The following is a 21,804-nucleotide window of genomic DNA, read 5'->3' on the forward strand; positions in this document are numbered from 1 at the left end:
GCTGTTAGCATCTGCCTTATGTATTGAGGTGCTTCTATGTTGGGTGCATAGATATTTATAATTGTTATATCTTCTTCTTGTATTGATCCCTTGATCATTATGTAGCGTGCTTCCTTGTCTCTTGTAACATTCTTTATTTTAAAGTCTATTTTGTCTGATATGAGTATCGCTACTCCAGCTTTCTTTTGATTTCCATTTGCATGGAATATCTTTTTCCATCCCCTCACTTTCACTCTGTTAGTGTCTCTAGGTCTGAAGTGGGTCTCTTGTAGACAGCATATATATGGGTCTTGTTTTTGTATCCATTCAGCGAGCCTGTGTCTTTTGGTTGGAGCATTTAATCCATTCACATTTAAGGTAGTTATCGATATGTATTTTCCTATTACCATTTTCTTAATTGTTTTGGGTTTGTTTTTGTGGGCCTTTTTCTTTTGTGTTTCCTGCCTAGAGAAGTCTCTTTAGCATTTGTTGTAGAGCTGGTTTGGTTGTGTTGAATTCTCTTAGCTTTTGCTTGTCTGAAAAGCTTTTGATTCCAGTGTCTTCCTGTCAATGATTGTTCAGCAGTTAGTTGTGATTCCGTTGCTCTTGCAAGAGGGAGCCCAAACTTACTTTTATATTTTCATTAAAATTAGTATTTTTTCCCTGTCAAAAATAAGATAGTTCAGGGCTTCCCTGGTGGCCCAGTGGTTGAGAGTCCGCCTGCTGATGCAGGGGACACGGGTTCGTGCCCTGGTCTGGGAAGATCCCACGTGCTGTGGAGCAGCTGGGCCCGTGAGCTGTGGCCGCTGAGCCTGTGCATCTGGAGCCTGTGCTCCGCAACAGGAGAGGCCACAACAGTGAGAGGCCCGCGTAATGCAAAAAAATAAATAAATAAAATAAGATAGTTCAATTACTGGCAATCAAACTAGTATTTTCAAATTGCCAAGTATTTCTAAATGCCCTTTATAGCAGTGTGTGTGTGTGTGTGTGTGTGTGTATATATATATACATATATATATATATATATATATATATATACATATATATATATATATATATATATATATAGTTTTATGTTGGTGATCTGTTGATTTCACATGCACTTTTAAAATTTTTTATTTTATTTGTTTATTTTTGGCTGCATTGGGTCTTTGTTGCTGCACACGGGCTTTCTCTAGTTGCTGTGAGCAAGGGCTACTCTTGTGGTGCACGGGCTTCTCATTGTGCTGGCTTCTCTTGTTGCAGAGTACGGGCTCTAGAGCACAGGCTCAGTAGCTGTGGTGCATGGGCTTAGTTGCTCTGCGGCATGTGGGATCTTCCCAGATCTGGGATTGAACCCGTGTCCCCTGCATTGGCAGGTGGATTCTTAATCACTATGCCACCAGGGCAGTCCCCCAAATGCAATTTAAAAACCCTGCATTTGAACTCTCCTCCCTTCATGTTTACTGTTTTTGATATCATATTTTACATCTAATTGTTTTGTGTATCCCTTAACTGCTTATCGTGGATACAGTAACTCTCCTACATACAAACGTTCTGTTCTGAGAGTGGGTTCATAAGTTCAATTTGTTCATAAGTCCAACAAAGTTAGCCTAGGTACCCAACTAACACAATCGCTATATAGTACTGTACTGTAATAGGTTTATAATACTTTTCACACAAATAGTACATAAAAAACAAACACAGAAAATGAAGAAAACATTTTTAATTTTATGGTACAGTACCTTGAAAAGTACAGTAGTACAGTACAACAGCTGGCATACTGGGGCTGACATTGAGTGAACAGGCAAGAAGAGTTACTGACTGGAGGAGGGAGAGGAGGTGGGAGATGGTAGAGCTGGAGGATCATCAGCAATAGGAGATGGAGGGCAAGCTGCAGTTTCACTCACACCTGACGTTGATGGCACAGGTTCTGGTTCCTTGCTGGATTCAATTCTATCTACCCTTTTGAAAAAAATGATCCAGTGATGTCTGGGTAGCAGCTCTTTTATTCTCATCATAGATGACACAGTAGCACTGGTTTGCATTCTGAACAGCTGCTGCAACCTTTGTGTACTGTTCTACGTTCGGGTCCTGTGCCTCAAAAACTAACAGTGCCTCCTCAAATAAAGAAAATCCCCTTGCCATTTCCTGCATCGTGAATCTCTTTGGTTCTTCAGTTAGTTCTTCCTCTTGTCTCTCTTCGTCCTTTCTCTGGGCCTCCAGTTCCATCAGGTCTTCATTAGTAAGCTTCTTATGTTGCACAGCAAGTTCCATCATTATCACTTGGCACTTCTCAGCAGTACCAGCTATATCACCGCTGCTTTTACACTTGCTTCTGGACATCCTGGGCTTGAAATAAAGATACTGTATAGGGTACAGTACAGTAAAGTCCACAAAAGCACAACCACTTATAGTAGATGCATGCACGTGACAACATACACCAAACAAGGGAAGTAACTTATGTGATTGGACATGAGAACACAGGTTCCCATCTTTGAAAGTTTGCAGCTTGAAGGTTTGTATGTAGGGGACTTGCTGTATAGATAATTTTACTAGTTTTGGCTTTTAACCTCCCTACTAGCTTTATGTGTGGATGATTTCCTACCTTTCCTGTATGTTTGCCTTTACTGGTGAGCATTTTAATTTTATAATTTCCTTGTTTCTAGTTGTGGCCTTTTTTTTTTTTGCCTAGAGAAGTTTCTTCAACATTTGTTGTAAAGCTGGTTTGGTGGTGTTGAACTCTCTTAGCTTTTGCTCGTCTGTAAATCTTTTGACCTCTCCATCAAATCTAAAAGACAGCCTTGCTGGTTAGAGTATTCTTGGTTATCGGCTTTTCCCCTTTCATCACCTTAAATATATCATACCACTCCCTTCTGGACTGCAGAGTTTCTGCTGAAAAATCAGCTGATAGCCTTATGGGAGTTCCCTTGTATGTTATTTGCTGCTTTTCCCTTGCTGCTTTTAATATTCTCTATCTAATTTTTGTCATTTTGTTTACAATGTATCTTGGTGTGTTCCTCTTTGGGTTAATCCTTTATGGGACTCTCTTTACTTCCTGGACTTCAGTGACTGTTTCCTGTCCCAGGTTAGGGACGTTTTCAGCTATTATGTCTTCAAATATTTTCTCAGGCCCTTTATCTCTCTCTTCTCCTTCTGGGACCCCTATAATGCAAATATTACTGTACTTGATATTGTCCCAGAAGTCTCTTAAAGTGTTCTCATTTCTTTTCATTCTTTTTACTTCTTTCTGTTCAGCAGCAGTGACTTCCACTACTCTGTCTTCCAGCTTGCTGATCCGTTCCTTTATATCATTTAGTCTACTGTTGAGTCTTTCTAGTATATTTTGCATTCAGTTATTGTATTCTTTATCTCTGTTTGATTGTTTTTTATATTTTCTAACTCTTTGTTAAAAACTTCTAACTTCTCTGTGTGTCCATTCTTCCTCCAAGTTCTTTGATCATCTTTAGATCATTACTCTGAAATCTTTTTCAAGTAGATTGCCTATCTCCACTTCACTTAGTTCTTCTTCTGGGGTTTTATCTTGTTCCTTCGTCTGGAACATGTTCCTCTGCTGCCTCATTTTGCCTAAGGTGCTATTTGTTTTTTTATGTCTGTGGTTAGTTACATTTCTTGACCTTGGAGAAGTGGCCCTCTGTAGGAGACGTCCTGTGTGTCCCAGCAGTACACTCCCCTCTGGACACCCAAGCAGTATGCTCTATGGGGTCCCCCTAAGAGGGCCGTGTGTGTCCTTCTGTTGTGGCAAGCTAAGTATGTGGGTGGTCTGGTAGGCTTGGTTGGCCCCTAGCCTGGGTGGTTGCCAGGCCCTGCTTTGTGTGGGTGCTGCTGGCTGCTGGCTAGCAGGGCCTGGTCACTAGGCAGCTGACTGTTGAACCCTAGGAGGTCCTGGGGCTAGTGCTGGCTCACTGATCGGCAAAGTCAGGGTCCAGAAGACTCTGGGGCTGTTGCCCACCCACAGGTGGGTGAAGCCAGGTCCTGGGGTTAGTGCTGGACTACTGGCAGAGCTAGGTCCTTGAGTCTGGCTGGCTACAAGGCTCAGGGATCCCAGAGCCAGTGTCAGATCACTGCAGTAGAGGCCGGGGTCTGGTTCCTGGCACACAGTTGGGTATGGGGTCTGGGGTGTCCTGAAGCTTGCGTTGGCCTGCTAGTGGGCAGGGCCAGAACCCAGCTGGTCTCACGGCAGGGTCTGGCCTGCTGTGGGTGAGCTGGGTTCACAGGCTGTGGGATTGTGGTTTTCTTGTGCCTGGTGTCTGCCCCCTGGTGGGTGAGGCTGGTCCAGTGGCTAGTGCAGGCTTCCTGGAGGGCAGGGCTGGTGCCTGCCCGCTGCTGGGTGGAGCTGGGTCTTGGCCCTCTAGTGGGCAGGGGCGTGTCTACGGGTGGCTGCGTGCTCAGGAAGACTTTAGGCAGCCTCTCTGCTGATGGATGGGGCTGTGTCCCCACATTTTGTTGTTTGGCTTGAAGCATCCCAGTACTAGTACCTACAGGCTTTTGGGTTGGGCCAGGTCTTGGTGCTAATGAGCTAGAGGGAGGATTTCAAGATAGTGGCCACCAGCAGGAGTGTCCATGCAGTAGATAGTCCCCAAATATGGCTGCCATCAGTGTCTATGTCCCCAGGGTGAGTTGCAACCAGCACCCTCCCCCACCTCGCCTCTCTGGGACACTCTTCAAGACCAGCAGGTAGGTCTGGCCCAGGCTCCTATCAAATTACAGCATTTACCCTGGGTCCCAGTGCATGTGAGATTTTGAATGTGCCCTTTAAGAGTGAAGTCTCTATTTCCACCAGTACTGTTGGACTCCCCAAACTAAGCCCCTCTGGCCTTCAAAGCCAAATGCTCTGGGGGCTCATCTTCTTGGTGCACGACCTCCAGTCTGGGGAGCCCGACTTGGGGCTCAGAACTCTCACTCCTGTGGGAGAACCTCTGCAATTATATTTATTCTGCAGTTTGTGGGTTGCTTACATAGAGGAATGGGACTTGATTATATTGTGAGTCTGCCACTCCTACACATCTCATTGTGGTTCCTTCTTTATGTCTTTAGTTGTAGAAGATCTTTTCTGGGAGGTTCCAGTCTTTTTTTATCGATGGCTGTTCTGCAGATAGTTGTGATATTGGTGTGCTCATGAGAGGAGGTGAGCACACCAAGACTCAGGGTCTTTCTACTCTGCCATCTTAACCCCTGAATGTCTCTAAATGCCCTTTAAAAATCCTATTCTAAAGATGTCAATTCAAATATTCCCTTAAGAGCACCTTAAATCTACAATCTCCACTTCTACTTTTATTTGGTGACTGGGCATCTCAATTCTATTTCTCAAGTGCAAGAATCACAGGAGCAAATTAAAAATAGCCTAGAGCACATAATCTTTAGAAAACATTGCAGTACTCTTTTTAAAATGGATTTCCTAAACAAGTAATCCAATACCATCCAACTGTACTGTGGCTTGCTCTTAATATGTCTTCCCATCCCTTGAGGAGCCATTGTATTACACTAGTCCAAATCTGCTGGAATTTTCTGCCTTTGAGTTTTTTTTTTTTTTTTTTTTTTTTTGGCAGTACGTGGGCCTCTCGCTGCTGCGGCCTCTTGCGTTGTGGAGCACAGGCTCCGGACGCGCAGGCTCAGCGGCCATGGCTCACGGGCCCAGCCGCTCCGCGGCATGTGGGATCTTCCCGGACTGGGGCACGAACCCGTGTCCCCTGCATCGGCAGGCAGACTCCCAACCACTGCACCACCAGGGAAGCCCTGCCTTTGAGATTTTTTACACATTATTTAGTTAATTTATTTATTTTTGACTGTGTTGGGTCTTCATTGCTGCACACGGCTTTCTCTAGTTGTGGCAAGCGGGGGCTACTCTTCATTGGGGTGCGTGGGCTTCTCGTTGTGGTGGCTTCTCTTGTTGTAGAGCACGGGCTCTAGGTGCACGGGCTTCAGTAGTTGTGGCACGTGGACTCAGTAGTTGTGGCTCACAGGCTCTAGAGCGCAGGCTCAGTAGTTGTGGTGCCTGGGCTTAGCTGCTCTGCAACATGTGGGATGTTGGACCAGGGATTGAACCGATGTCCCCTACATTGGCAGACAGATTCTTAACCACTGCACCTCCAGGGAAATCCCTGACTTTGAGATTTGGTTAATGTCCTGTGCAAGTTATATCACCATTCCTGCAAAAGAAATCAAAGGTTTACTCTTCAGAATAGATCAGTTTTTATTCGCCCTGTGGCTCATCTCCAGCTGGTAACCTTTAGAAAATGTAAAAAGACTTCATAAACATTCAGTGCTTACTTAAAAAACATAATAATTAACCATCTACTAGTGGTCTACTATGTGTGGCATCTGGGACAGTGTGGTCAGAGATCAGGGATATGTAACAAAAAGCTGACAGTACATCTGTATGGCATGTACAGTCTTTAAATTGAAAGGTCTGAAATATTAATAGAGGAGTAATGAGGGATAGTGGAATAAAACTGGATTTGGATTCCAAAAACCTATCCTAGGAGACATGGCTTCACTGACAGCTTTGCTCTCTTGGAGCCTGTTTCCTCATCTTTAACAAGGGGGGATAATAACTGTTTTACCTTCTTAGCTTAGGGCTATTGTGAATATCAGGGAGGAAATGAGTGTGAATCCATTCTGTAAACTAATATGCAAAGGCAAGTTATGACTATTTGAAATACTCAACTTGTCTTTATAAATGCCCCTTAGATACCAAAAATTCATATATTTCACATATAAATTCACTATTAATGTATTTCAGGTTCAACAATAAATCTCAAACTTTTGCCATACAATTTTCCACTCAAGTTTTTAAAGTCAAAGTAAAGTTTTTAAACGGAGCCCTGTGATACTCTGTAATGACCTATATGGGAAAAGAATCTAAAAAAGAATAGATATATGTATATGTATAACTGATTCATTTTGCTGTACAGCAGAAACTAATACAACATTGTAATCAAATATACTCCAATAAAAATTTAAATATAAATAAATAAAGTGAGCCGTATGACAACCATGGCAATGAAAGCAAGCAATGCCTTTAGAACAAACCACCTCTGGTGGTCACAGTTCCCTCTGAGGAACTTTTGAGGACAGTGGAGTAATCACTTACCTCAGTCCCCAAAGCAGCGATTATTTCTTTTAAGCTTTTAAACTCTAGTACAAATTATTAAGAGTATAGGAGACCTTCAAGATGGCAGAGGAGTAAGATGTGGAGATCACCTTTCTCCCCATGAATACATCAGAGATACATCTACATGTGGAACAACTCCTACAGAACACCTGAACGCTGGCAGAAGACCTCAGACCTCCCAAAAGGCAAGAAATTCCCCACGTACCTGGGTAGGGCAAAAGAAAAAAGAAAAAACAGAGACAAAAGGATAGGAACGGGACCTGCACCAGTGGGAGGGAGCTGTGAAGGAGGAAAGGTCTCCACACACTAGGAAGCCCCTTCACTGGCGGAGACTGCAGATGGCAGGGGGTGGAAGCTTTGGAGCCACGGAGGAGAGCACAGCAACAGGGGTGTGGAGAGCAAAGCGGAGAGATTCCCGCACAGAGGATCGGTGCCAACCGGCACTCACCAGCCCAAGAGGCTTGTCTGCTCACCCGCCAGGGCGGGTGGGGGCCAGGAGCTGAGGCTCGGGCTTCAGTCCAATCCCAGGGAGAGGACTGGGGTTGGCTGCGTGAACACAGCCTGAAGGGGGCTAGTGCACTGCAGCTAGCCAGGAGGGCATTCGGGAAAAAGTCTGGAGCTGCCTAAGAGGCAAGAGACCATTGTTTTGGGGTGCGCGAGGAGAGGGGATTCAGAGCACCGCCTAAACGAGCTCCAGAGACCAGTATGAGCCGTGACTATCAGCATGGACACCAGAGACAGGCACGAGATGCTAAGGCTGCTGCTGCAGCCACCAAGAAGCCTGTGTGCGAGCACAGGTCACTATCCACACCTCCCCTCCCAGGAGCCCGTGCAGCCCGCCACTGCCAGGGTCCCGTGATCCAGGGACAACGTCCCCAGAAGAACACACGGCGCGCCTCAGGCTGTTGCAACATCACGCTGGCCTCTGCCGCTGCAGGCTCGCCCCACATTCCATACCCCTCCCTCCCCCCCGCCTGAGTGAGCCAGAGCCCCCTAATCAGCTGCTACTTTAACTCCGCCCTGTCTGGGTGAAGAACAGATGCCCTCAGGCAACCTACATGCTGAGGCGGGGCCAAATCCAAAACTGAACCCCAGGAGCTGTGCGAACAGAGAAGAGAAAAGGAAATTTCTCCCAGCAGCCTCAGGAGCAGCGGATTAAATCTCCACAATCAACTTGATGGACCCTGCATCTCTGGAATACCTGAATAGACAACGAATCATCCAAAACTGAGGCGGTGGACTTTGGGAGCAACTGTAGACTTGGGGTTTGCTTTCTGCATCTAATTTGTTTCTGGTTTTATGTTTATCTTAGTTTAGTTTTTAGAGTTCATTATCATTGGTAGATTATTTTATTGGTTTGGTTGCTCTCTTTTTTTTCTGTTTTTTATTACTTTTTAATTTTTTATTTTAATAAATTTATTTTGTTTTTTTCTTTCTTTTTTTCTCCCTTTCCTTCTGAGCCATGTGACTGACAGGGTCTTGGTGCTCCAGCCGGTGTCAGGCCTGTGCCTCTGAGGCGAGAGAGACGAGTTTAGGACATTGGTCCACCAGAGACCTCCCGGCTCCACGTAATATCAGGTGGCGAAAGCTCTCCTAGATATCTCCATCTAGACGCTAAGACCCAGCTCCACTCAATGACCAGCAAGCTACAGTGCTGGACCCCTGTGCCAAACAACTAGCAAGACAGGAACACAACCCCACCATTAGCAGAGAGGCTGCCTAAAATCATAATAAGGTCACAGACACCCCAAAACACTCCACCAGACATGGTCCTGTCCACCAGAAAGACAAGATCCAGCCTCATCCACCAGAACACAGGCACTAGTCCCCTCCACCAGGAAGCCTATACAACCCACTGAACCAACCTTAGCCACTGGGGGCAGACACCAAAAACAACAGGAACTACGAATCTGCAGCCTGTGAAAAGGAGACCCTAAACACAGTAAGTTAAGCAAAATGAGAAGACAGAGAAACACAGAGCAGATGAAGGAGCAAGGTAAAAACCCACCAGACCAAACAAATGAAGAGGAAATAGGCAGTCTACCTGAAAAAGAATTCAGAATAATGATAGCAAAGATGATCCAAAATCTTGGAAATAGAATGGAGAAAATACAAGAAACGTTTAACAAGGACCTAGAAGAACTAAACAGCAAACAAACAATGATGAACACCACAATAAATGAAATTAAAAATTCTCTAGAAGGAATCAATAGCAGATTAACTGAGGCAGAAGAACAGATAAGTGACCTGGAAGATAAAATAGTTGAAATAACTACTGCAGAGCAGAATAAAGAAAAAAGAATGAAAAGAATTGAAGATAGTCTCAGAGACCTCTGGAACAACATTAAACACACCAACATTCGAATTATAGGGGTCCCAGAAGAAGAAGAGAAAAAGAAAGCAACTGAGGAAATATTTGAAGAGATTATAGTTGAAAACTTCCCTAATATGGGAAAGGAAATATTCAATAAAGTCCAGGAAGTGCAGAGAGTCCCATACAGCATAAATCCAAGGAGAAACACGCCAAGGCACATATTAATCAAACTATCAAAAATTAAATACAAAGAAAAAATATTAAAAGCAGCAAGGGAAAAAAAACAAATAGCACACAAGGGAATCCCCATAAGGTTAACAGCTGATCTCTCAGCAGAAACTCTGCAAACCAGAAGGGCGTGGCAGGACATATTTAAAGTGATGAAAGGGAAAAACCTACAACCACGATTAGTCTACCCAGCAAGGATCTCATTCAGATCTGATGGAGAAATTAAAAGTTTTACAGACAAGCAAAATCTAAGAGAATTCAGCATCACCAAACCAGCTTTACAACAAATGCTAAAGGAACTTCTCTAGGCAGGAAACAAAAGAGAAGGAAAAGACCCACAATAACAAACCCAAAACAATTAGGAAAATGGTAATAGAAACATACATATTGATAATCACCTTAAATGTAAAAGATTAAATCCTCCAACCAAAAGACATAGACTGGCTGAATGTATACAAAAACAAGACCCTGGGCTTACCTGGTGGCGCAGTGGTTGAGAGTCCTCCTGCCAATGCAGGGGACGCGGGTTTGTGCCCTGGTCCAGGAAGATCCCACATGCCGGGGAGCGGCTGGTCCCGTGAGCCATGACCGCTGAGCCTGTACGTCCAGAGCCTGTGCTCCACAACGGGAGAGGCCACAACAGTGAGAGGCCAGCATACAACAGCAACAAAAAATAAATAAAATAAACGAAGACCCATATATATGCTGTCTGCGAGAGACCCACTTAAGACCTAGGGACACATAGAGATTGAAAGTCGGTATGGAAAAAGATATTCCATGCAAATGGAAATCAAAAGAAACCTGGACTAGCAATTCTCATATGAGACAAAGTAGACTTTAAAATAAAGATTATTACATGAGACAAAGAAGGACACTACATAATCATAAAGGGATCGATCCAAGAAGAAGATATAACAATTGTAAATATTTATGCACCCAACATAGGAACACCTCAATACATAAGGCAAATGCTAACAGCCATAAAAGGAGAAATCGACAGTAACACAGTCATAGTAGGGGACTTTAACACCCCACTTTCACTAATTGACAGATCATCCAAAATGAAAATAAATAAGGAAACACAAGCTTTAAATTATACATTAAACAAGATGGACTTAATTGATATTTATAGGATATTCCATCCAAAAACAACAGAATAAACTTTCTTCTCAAGTGGTCGTGTAACATTCTCCAAGTTAGATCATATCTTGGGTCACAAGCCTTGGTAAATTTAAGAAAATTGAAATCGTATCAGTTATCTTTTCCGACCACAACGCTATGAGACTAGATATCAATTACAGGAAAATACCTTTAAAAAATACAAACATACGGAGGCTAAACAATACACTATTTAATAACCAAGAGATCACTGAAGAAATCAAAGAGGAAATCAAAAAAAACCTAGAAACAAATGACAATGAAAACATGACAACCCAAAACCCATGGGATGCAGCAAAAGCAGTTCTAAAAGGGAAGTTTATAGCAATACAATCCTACCTCAAGAAACAAGAAACATCTCAAACAACCTAACCTTACACCTAAAGCAATTAGAGAAAGAAGAATAAAAATAACCCCAAAGTTAGCAGAAGGAAAGAAATCATAAAGATCAGATCAGAAATAAATGAAAAAGAAATGAAGGAAACAATAGCAGAGATCAATAAAAGTAAAAGCTGGTTCTTTGAGAAGATAAAATTGATAAACCATTAGCCAGACTCATCAGGAAAAAAGGGGAGAAGAATTCTACTGAAATCAATAGAATTAGAAATGGAAAAGTAGAAGTAACAACTGACAGTGCAGAAATACAAAGGATCATGAGAGATTACTACAAGCAACTATATGCCAGTAAAATGGACAACCTGGAAGAAATGGACAAATTCTTAGAAACTTCCAAGACTGGACCCGGAAGAAATAGAAAATATAAACAGACCAATCACAATCACTGAAATTGAGACTGTGATTAAAAATCTTCCAACAAACAAAAGCCCAGGACCAGATGGCTTCACAGGCGAATTCTATCAAACATTTAGAGAAGAGCTAACACCTATCCTTCTCAAACTCTTCCAAAATATAGCAGAGGGAGGAACACTCCCAAACTCATTCTATGAGGCCACCATCACCCTGATACCAAAACCAGACAAAGATGTCACAAAGAAAGAAAACTATAGGCCCATATCACTGATGAACATAGATGCAAAAATCCTCAGCAAAATACTAAGAAAGAGAATCCAGCAGCACATTAAAAGGATCATACACCATGATCAAGTGGGGTTTATCCCAGGAATGCAAGGATTCTTCAATATACGCAAATCAATCAATGTGATAAACCATATTAACAAATTGAAGGAGAAAAACCGTATAGGATCATCTAAATAGATGCAGAAAAAGCTTTTGACAAAATTCAACACCCATTTATGATAAAAACCCTCCAGAAAGTAGGCATAGAGGGAACTTTCCTCAACATAATAAAGGCTAAATATGACAAACCCACAGCCACCATCGTTCTCAATGGTGAAAAACTGAAACCATTTCCACTAAGATCAGGAGCAAGGGCTTCCCTGGTGGTGCAGTGGTTGAGAGTCCACCTGCCGATGCAGGGGTTTGTGCCCCGGTCTGGGAGGGTCCCTCATGCCGCGGAGCAGCTGGGCCCATGAGCCATGGCCGCTGAGCCTGCGCATCCAGAGCCTGTGCTCCGCAACGGGAGAGGCCACAGCAGTGAGAGGCCCGCGTACCGCAAAAAAAAAAAAAAAAGATCAGGAGCAAGACAAGGTTGCCCACTCTTACCACTCTTATTCAACATAGTTTTGGAAGTTTTAGCCACAGCAATCAGAGAAGAAACAGAAATAAAAGGAATCCAAATTGGAAAAGAAGAAGTAAAGCTGTCACTGTTTGCAGATGACATGATACTATACATAGAGAATCCTGAAGATGCTACCAGAAAACTACTAGAGCTAATCAATTAATTTGGTAAAGTAGCAGGATACAAAATTAATGCACAGAAATCTCTTGCATTCCCATACACTGATGATGAAAAATGTGAAAGGGAAATTAAGGAAACACTGCCATTTACCATTGCAAGCAAAAGAATAAAATACCCAGGAATAAACCTACTTAAGGAGACAAAAGACCTGTATGCAGAAAACTGTAAGACACTGATGAAAGAAATTAAAGGTGATACAAACAGATGGAGAGATATACCATGTTCTTGGATTGGAACAATCAACGTTGTGAAAATGACTATACTATCCAAAGCAATCTACTGATTCCATGCAATCCCTATGAAACTACCAATGGCATCTTTCAGAAAACTAGAACAAAAAATTTCACAATTTGTATGGAAACACAAAAGACCCCGAATAGCCAAAGCAATCTTGAGAAAGAAAAACGGAGCTGTAGGAATCAGACTCCCTGACTTCAGACTATACTACAAAGCTACAGTAATCAAGACAGTATTGTACTGGCACAAAAACAAAACTATGGATAGAAAGCCTAGAGATAAACCCATGCACCTATGGTCAGCTTATTTTTTGATAAAGGAGGCAAGAATATACAGTGGAGAAAAGACAGCGTCTTCAATAAGTGGTGCTAGGAAAACTAGACAGCTACGTGTAAAAGAATGAAATTAGAACACTTCCTAATACCATACACAAAAATAAACTCAAAATGGACTAAAGATCTAAATGTAAGACCAGACAGTATAAAACTCCTTAGAGGCAAACATAGGTAGAACACTATGACATAAATCACAGCAAGGTCCTTTTTGACCCACCTCCTAGAGAAATGGAAATAAAAACAAAAATAAACAAATGGGACCTAATGATACTTAAAAGCTTTTGCACAGCAAAGGTAACTATAAACAAGACAAAAAGACAACCCTCAGAATGGAAGAAAATATTTGCAAATGAAGCAACTGACAAAGGATTAATCTTCAAAATTTACAAGCAGCTCAGTATGAAAAAAAAAAACAACCCAATCCAAAAACGGGCAGAAGACCTAAATAGACATTTCTTCAAAGCAGATATACAGACTGCCAACAAACACATGAAAGGATGCTCAACATCACTAATTATTAGAGAAATGCAAATCAAAACTACAATGAGGTATCACCTCACACCAGTCAGAATGGCCATCATCAAAAAATCTACAAACAACAAATGCTGGAGAGGGTGTGGAGAAAAGGGAACCCTCTTGCACTGTTGGTGGGAATGTAAGTTGATATGGCCACTATGGAGATTCCTTAAAAACCTAAAAATTAGAACTATCATAGGACCCAGCAATCCCACTACTGGGCATATACCCTGAGAAAACCATAATTCAAAAGGAGTCATGTACCACAATGTTCATTGCATCTCTGTTTACAATAGCCATGACATGGAAGCAACCTAAGTGTCCATCGACAGATGAATGGATAAAGAAGATGTGGCACATATATACAATGGAATATTACTCAGCCATAAAAAGAAACGAAATTGAGTTATTTGTAGTGAGGTGGATGGACCTAGAGTCTGTCATACAGAGTGAAGTAAGTCAGAAAGAGAAAAACAAATACCATATGCTAACACATATATATGGAATCTACAGAAAAAAAAAAAAAGGTCCTGAAGAACCTAGGACAGGACAGGAATAAAGACACAGATGTAGGGAATGGACTTGAGGACATGGGGAGGGGGAAGGGTAAGCTGAGACGAAGTGAGAAAGTGGCATTGACATATATACACATATATACACATTTTACACCAAATGTAAAATAGATAGCTAGTGAGAAGCAGCCGCATAGCATAGAGAGATCAGCTCGGGGCTTTGTGACTGCCTAGAGGGGTGGGATAGGGAGGGTGCGAGGGAGACGCTAAAGGGAGGAGATATGGGGATATATGTATATGTATAGCTGATTCACTTTGTTATAAGGCAGTAACACACCATTGTAAAGCAATTATAATCCAATAAAGATGTTTAAAAAAAAGAGTATAAAGTGTTTGCATTTTTAAAGGGAGGGACTGTGACTCCTTTTTTAAAATTGAAGTATAGTTGATTTACAATGTTGTGTTAATTACTGCTGTACAGCAAAGTGATTCTGTTATACACATATATACATTCCTTCTTTAAAATATGTATTTTTTTCCATTATGTTTTATCATGGGATATTGAATATAGTTCTCTGTACTATTCAGTAGGACCTTGTTGTTTATCCATTCTATATATAAAAGCTTACATCTGCTAACCCCAACCTCCTACTCCATCACTCCTCTGACCCCCTCCCCCTTGGCAACCACCAGTCTCTTCTCTATGTTAGTGATTCTGTTTCTGTTTCATAGATAAGTTCATTTGTGTCATATTTTAGATTCCACATATAAGTGGTATTATAGGGTATTTGCCTTTATCTTTCTGACTTACTTCACTTAGTATGATAATCTCTAGTTGCATCCATGTTGCTACAAATGACATCATTTTGTTCTTTTTTATGGGTGAATAGTATTCCATTGTTTATAGGTACCACATCTTCTTTATCCATTCATCTGTTGATGGACATTTAGGTTATTTTCATGTCTTGGCTATTGTGAATAGTGCTGTTATGAACATAGGAGTGCATGTATCTTTTTGAATTATATATTTATCCAGATATATGCCCAGGAGTGGGATTGCCGGATCATATGGTAATTCTAATTTTAGGTTTCTGAGGAACCTCCATACTGTTTTCTACAGTGACTGCACCAACTTACATTCTCACCAATGGTTAGGAAGTTTCCCTTTTCTCCACACCCTCTCCAGCATTTGTTGTTTGTAGACGTTTTAATAATGGCCATTATGACTGGTGTGAGGTGTTACCTCACTGTAGTTTTGATTTGCATTTCTCTAATAATTAGTGACGTTGAGCATCTTTTCTTGTGCCTGCTGGCCATCTGTATATCTTCTTTGGAGAAATGTCTATTTATGTCACCTGTCCATTTTTGGATTGGGTTGTTTGTTTTTTTGTTGTTGAGTTGTATGAGCTGTTTATATATTTTGGAAATTAAGCCTCTGTCCGTCGCATTGTTTGCAAATATTTTATCCCATTCTGTAAGTTGTATTTTGGTTTTGTTTATGGTTTCCTTTCCTGTGCAAAAGCGTGTAAGTTTGATTAGGTCCCATTTGTTTATTTTTGTTTTATTTCTATTGCCTTGGGAGGCTGACCTAAGAAAACATCGGTACCATTTATGTGAGAGAATGTTTTGCCTATGTTCTCTTCTAGGAGTTTTATGATGTCATGTAATATGTTTAAGTCTTTAAGCCATTTTGAGTTTATTTTTGTGTATGGTGAGAGAGTGTGCTCTCACTTCACTGATTTTTTTATTTTTTATTTTTTTTATTTTTTTATTTTTTTTTGCGGTACGTGGGCCTCTCACTGTTGTGGCCTCTCCCATTGCGGAGCACAGGCTCCAGACGCGCAGGCTCAGTGGCCATGGTTCACGGGCCTAGCCGCTCCGTGGCATGTGGGATCTTCCTGGACTGGGGCGCGAACCGGTGTCCCCTGCACCGGCAGGTGGACTCTCAACCACTGCGCCACCAGGGAAGCCCTCACTTCACTGATTTACAGGTAGCTGTCCAGGTTTCCCAACACCACTTGCTGAAGAGACTTTTTTCCCATTGACCCCTTTGTCGAAGATTAATTGACCATAGGTGTGTGGGTTTATCTCTGGGCTCTCTATTCTGTTCCATTGATCCATATGTCTGTTTTCTGCCAGTACCACACTGTTTTGATTACTGTAGCTTTGTAGTATTGGCTGAACTCTGGGAGTGTTATGCTTCCTGCTTTGTTCTTTTTCTTCAGGAATAGCTTTGGCATTTGTGGGTCTTTTATGGTTCCATATGAATTTTAGGACTATTTGTTCTAGTTCTGTGAAAAATGTCATGGGTAATTTGATAAGGATTGCATGAAATCTGTAGATTGCCCAAAGCACCTATTATTACCATGTCCTTGCTTATCTCCCCAGTCCCACTCCTTCTACATCAAGCTCTGGACACACCCTACTAAACTTCTGATGTTTCTTGTCCACTTGGGGTGTTCACATGTGTAGTTCACAGGGATGGCTCCTTCTCATCATTCTTCAGATCTCCACGTGCATAAACACATGGAAGAACGTGTGGGTGGTGGTCCTCTGGTTTAGTGGCTTATTACCACATTGTAGTCTTGTTTCGTAGCTGGGAGTGTTTGGACTTTCTACACTTTTATCATGACTGTTTTGTGATTGTTTTCCTAGATTTAAAATTTTGATGACAGAGAAGTGAAATATCATGAAAAAAATCTAGGAATACTGGAACTCAGTCTACTACCTAATATTTTAGCTACATTTTAGAAAATACAGTCCAATAAAACTGGTTTTTAAATTACCAGACACAAAAGATCAAATCTTCAACACTTCATTCATTAACAAAAGCTGATTCTGTGACTACTGTATGCATGTTTCTAAAACAGAGCTCTTCTGATATGGGAGGGAATTCTGCCTAGGATTTCCTTCCTATTTCCATGATTAAAACTCTGCCAGGGGCTTCCCTGGTGGCGCAGTGGTTGAGGGTCCGCCTGCCGATGCAGGGGACGCAGGTTCATGCCCCGGTCCGGGAAGATCCCACATGCTGCGGAGCGGCTGGGCCCGTGAGCCATGGCCGCTGAGCCTGCGCATCCGGAGCCTGTGCTCCACAACGGGAGAGGCCACAACAGCGAGAAGCCCGCGTACCGTGAAGAAAAAAAAAAAAAAAAAACTCTGCCAGGCATACTTACTGAAGGCTGATCAGGGTGATCAGTTACTGGAAATCTGTTTTGGGGACCCTGCACAACAATCTTTGCAAAGCTACTTTTGGTTAATTTGTTTCTGACATGCCTGTTCTTTATTTATCAGAGGGAGGTCATTGTTCCATAGGTTATGACAATGAAGGGAGCTGATGTATATAAGGACGGAGCTAGCTACCGCCATTTCATGAAGAGGATGGAAATTTTGCTGGATTCCTCCTCTGTTAGGGATAAAATTTATCTAGGATTCATAAGGATTCACATGCATATGAATGTGGATGCACTATTTCTATAGCCATATCCTTCTGTTAAGTATTTGACAGAGAATAGTGTACAAAGTTGCCAGGCCCCCTTGCAAATAACTCAGAGGCCTTCAGGTTTGACCCATTTTACTCTCCCTTCTCAAAGGATAGAAAAGGAGGTTCAAAAGGTTTATAATTCACAAAGCACTCAACACCCAGTCTCTCAAGCTAAGCTTTCCTAAAAAAACCTATAATGGGTAAGAAACTCACTTCTTCATAATTATAAAAAGCTAGTAAATATGCACTATGTATCAGAAGAAATAATGTTGAAAACTGAGCAAGAGCTCTGGTGTCACCAATTTTTAATATTCAGGGTCCAGAGAGCAAGTTCATGACAGGCATTTTGCTTGTGACTGAAGTGAAAGGCAAAACTAAATTTTTTGTACCTCAAGCAGATCACCTTATAAACAGAATAAATCAAGTAAATGGATACATAGTTACTAAGAAATACTTATCTGTTAATTCTCGACAGGAGCAGTTACCCGTGGCCTGAGGACAACTGGGGACCCCTGAGACCCATTCAGGGGACCTGCGAGGTTCCACCTTTTCCAACCACATATTTCTGAGGCCGGACTTTTTTCATGTATTTCCACCAAAACAACATGGCACAGCAGATCGAATGCAGAAGCAGGTAAGAGAATCCAGCTGTATTCTATTAAGCCAGGTAATAAAGAGATTTTCAGAAATGTAAAACAATGCCACTCTTCTCACAGATTTTTATTTTGAAAAAGTTTTTTTTAATAAAACTGTAATTTGGCAGGTGATGGGCTTGGTTACTATAAAACCAATTAATATTTTTAAAGTTTCTCAGCTTTTATTTCAAATTTTAAAGTTTCTCACCTTTTATTTCAGTTAGTATTAACAGATATGACCCACATAAACAAAAGTTCTTTGGGGTCCTCATTAGTTGTTAATGGCATTAAGGGCGTCCTGAGGTCAAACTGTTCCATATACCAACTCTAAGCACTCTTATCTCAAATGGAAGAAATGTGCTTGGAGCATTTAAAGAACACAGATGGACAGTTAAGAAAAATCAAATGGAAATGTAGGGTTCCATAGTCCAGAACTCAGTTATTTAAAGTAATGACATTTATGATTTTTATTTTTTTGGCTGCACTGCACAGCTTGCAGGATCTTAGTTCCCTGACCAGGGATTGAACCCCAGGCCATTGCAGTGAAAGCGCCGAGTCCTAACCACTGGACCTGCAAGGAATTCCTGACACTTGTTTTAAAGGGTAACAAATGAAAATTATGTTTGCCCATCAGGACTTTCAAATCCATTCAAAATCTCTGGGAAGCTTAGCATCTGAATTGGCTGCATGCTGATTCTTCCCCCACTGGGGTAATCCAGTGCAGTGTGAAGGGGTGCTAGGAGTTACTTATTATGTCTGTGAGAGCAGTGCATTAGCAAGGCTGCCATTTTCATAGAAGGAAGACACATAAGAATTAAGGTCATAATGAGTTAAAAGTAAACATAAAATCTTCTTTTAGGGACTTCCCTGGTGGTCCAGTGGTTGGGACTCTGTGCTTCCACTGCAGGGGGTGTGGGGTTTGATCCCTGGTTGGGGAACTAAGATCCTGCAAGCAGCCAAAAAAAAAAAAAAAAAAAGAAAAGAAAAGAAAAGAAAAAGAAAGAAAATAATCCTCTTTTATGTTTTTGTTCTTTTAGTTTTTATATCAGATTGCTTCTCTGGATATTAGAATAACAAGATCTTAGTCAAGAAAATTGCAAGAAGTCAATAGAAAAATTGAGATCTCTACTGCTTCTAAAAGCTGAGAACATTCTGAGGGTTATTTGTGTGGCAAGTCAAGAGCTCACTTTCATAGATCTCTCCCTCACATCTGCACTAATGTGGTAAGTTATAAGTGACTCAATACATTCACAAAGCAGTTCGTTTACAATTTGCTTGTCGGTTAAAAAAAGAAAGTAGAATTAAATACAGGCAGATAGGAAAATCCTCAATTAGAAATCAGCTTAGTAACAGTCTCTCTTTTATTTTTAAATTTTTTTTTTTAATTTATTTTTGGCTGCATTGGGTCTTCGTTGCTGCGCGCAGGCTTTCTCTAGTTGCGGCGAGCAGGGGTTACTCTTCATTGTGGTGTGGCGGCTTCTCTTGTTGCAGAGCACGGGCTCTAGGCGTGCAGACTTCAGTAGTTGTGACATGCGGGCTCAGTATTTGTGCCTCGTGGGTTCTAGAGCACAGGCTCAGTAGTTGTGGCGCACGGGCTCTAGAGCGTAGGCTCAGTAGTTGTGGTTCACGGGCTTAGTTGCTGTACAGCACGTGGGATCTTCCTGGACCAGGGCTTGAACCCGTGTCCCCTGCATTGGCAGGTGGATTCTTAACCACTGCAACCAGGGAAGTCCCTCTCAGGCTTTCTTAACTACACACTCCTTTTAGGAGTATTAGGTTTGGGGGTTTGCTATGCAGATTAAATGACGTGCATGTGAAACGGTTAGCACAGTGACTGGCACATAGGAAGTTCCTGATATGTAAGCACATTTGCATAAATAATAAAAATGAGAGGCAGAGAAATATTTACAGCATATATATGTCAGTGCTGCTGATCTCACTTATTTTAATTATCCAACACTTCCATATTTTAAGTTAATTTTAGAAAAAATGTATTAGGGCCCAGAAAAGTCAGGTCAATTGATCAAGGTGTCACACAGACAGTGAGGGCTTGAAATGGGATTAGATCTGTCTGCTTCCAAGTCCATGCTCTTTCCACAATGCAGTGCTATCTCCCAGGAGAGCTGAAACACAAAGCCAGTTTATTTCAGAAATCTATTTACCGTAAGGTATGTTCTGTGCTTAGGACAGTTAGCTTTATTCTAGTGTTTCAAAAATATTTGAGAAGAAAAAGGTATTAAGCCTTCCCTCCAAATATAAGTAACTGTAGGCCTCAACTTATTAGTGACTAGCTCCTAACCAATGGCATTATGGGGTATCATTCACGCAATTTATTTTAAACAAAAAAGTAGACATCCCAAGTACTGTACAAGAACACTGTGTCTATTTATGGTTCCTGAAGATCATATCAGAGAAGTAAAAAACATTTTAAGAGGGAAAAAAATGAATCTGGAATGGCAGGGGAGATTCACACATTATATGTAAATTGCAAGAAGAGTAACTAATTCCTTCCCTCCACAAAATAGTAGGCAAAATGAAAAACAGATACAACAGAGAAGCTATTGAAAAAGGAAAGAGGTACAGGATGGGCAAAAGGGAGCCCAAAAGACTATTAAAGAAGAGTATTTTCTTGCCAGCTCCAAACTGTTTTGGGGTATACAGACCTTTCTTTAGGTATCACTTAATAACCCCTTCAGAGACAAGTCATTAAATTGAATGGAACCCCAGTGAGGCAATTCTTGTTTTCTTCTTTCAAGGGCTCTGAAACAAAAAACACTGGTAAGACAGCAGACTGTATGTTGAGGTACAGTAATAACTAAGGTAGGGGTTCCCTTCTGTCTTCAGAATACAACATCGGAAGAAGGCATAGTAGTAAAGAAAATGCTTTAGAAATAAATCAGTTTTATTAGAAAGAAATTTTAAACACGAAAGTTTAGAAACAAAATATTTATTTCCTTTAAGAACCATACATATTCGAAAAGGTGATGCCATACCTCTCAATTTAAAGAAAAAATTCATTTAAGATTGCGGGTTTTAAATATCAGTGAAGATATTCTCCAAACTGCCACCAGAGCCTGGCTTGATTGCTCTGAAGTAACAACACTTGAAAGCTCCTATTCTTTGAAACTAATTTAAACACATTGAATTGTTGAAAGATTAAAAACCACAGTCAGCTAATTACACTCTCTCTCATCTCTTATTCAGCAAATGAATCACTTTTCATTACCACTTAGCTGAAGTACATGAATTTCTGCCTAATTAGAAATGTTGTAGATGGAACATTAGCAAGAATGGAGCAGGTCAGGATATCTTTGCTGCTTCATTTTTAATTCCTAACAGCAGTCTGATAGGAAGGAATAGAGAAGTCATTAAATAATTTTAAATTATTTATAAAAATTACTTTGCCCAAATTATAATTATTTCTTCCCCAAACGGTCTCTAATGTCTAACATAATGAAAGAAAAAGCAGTTCCACA

General features: G+C 41.2%; 1 long non-coding RNA gene across 1 annotated transcript in view; it reads left to right on the forward strand.

Moving 5' to 3' along the window:
* LOC137221944 (uncharacterized) overlaps positions 1-18,322 on the forward strand; it is a 38,105-nt gene extending 19,783 nt beyond the window's left edge. Inside the window, exon 3 of the long non-coding RNA XR_010942214.1 lies at positions 18,169-18,322. This is a non-coding gene — a long non-coding RNA (uncharacterized lncRNA). The remainder of the gene's footprint in view (positions 1-18,168) is intronic.
* The last annotated feature ends 3,482 nt before the right edge of the window (positions 18,323-21,804 follow it).

Source organism: Pseudorca crassidens, chromosome 3 (genome assembly GCF_039906515.1).
Source record: "Pseudorca crassidens isolate mPseCra1 chromosome 3, mPseCra1.hap1, whole genome shotgun sequence".
Classification (NCBI taxonomy): Eukaryota; Metazoa; Chordata; class Mammalia; order Artiodactyla; family Delphinidae; genus Pseudorca; species Pseudorca crassidens.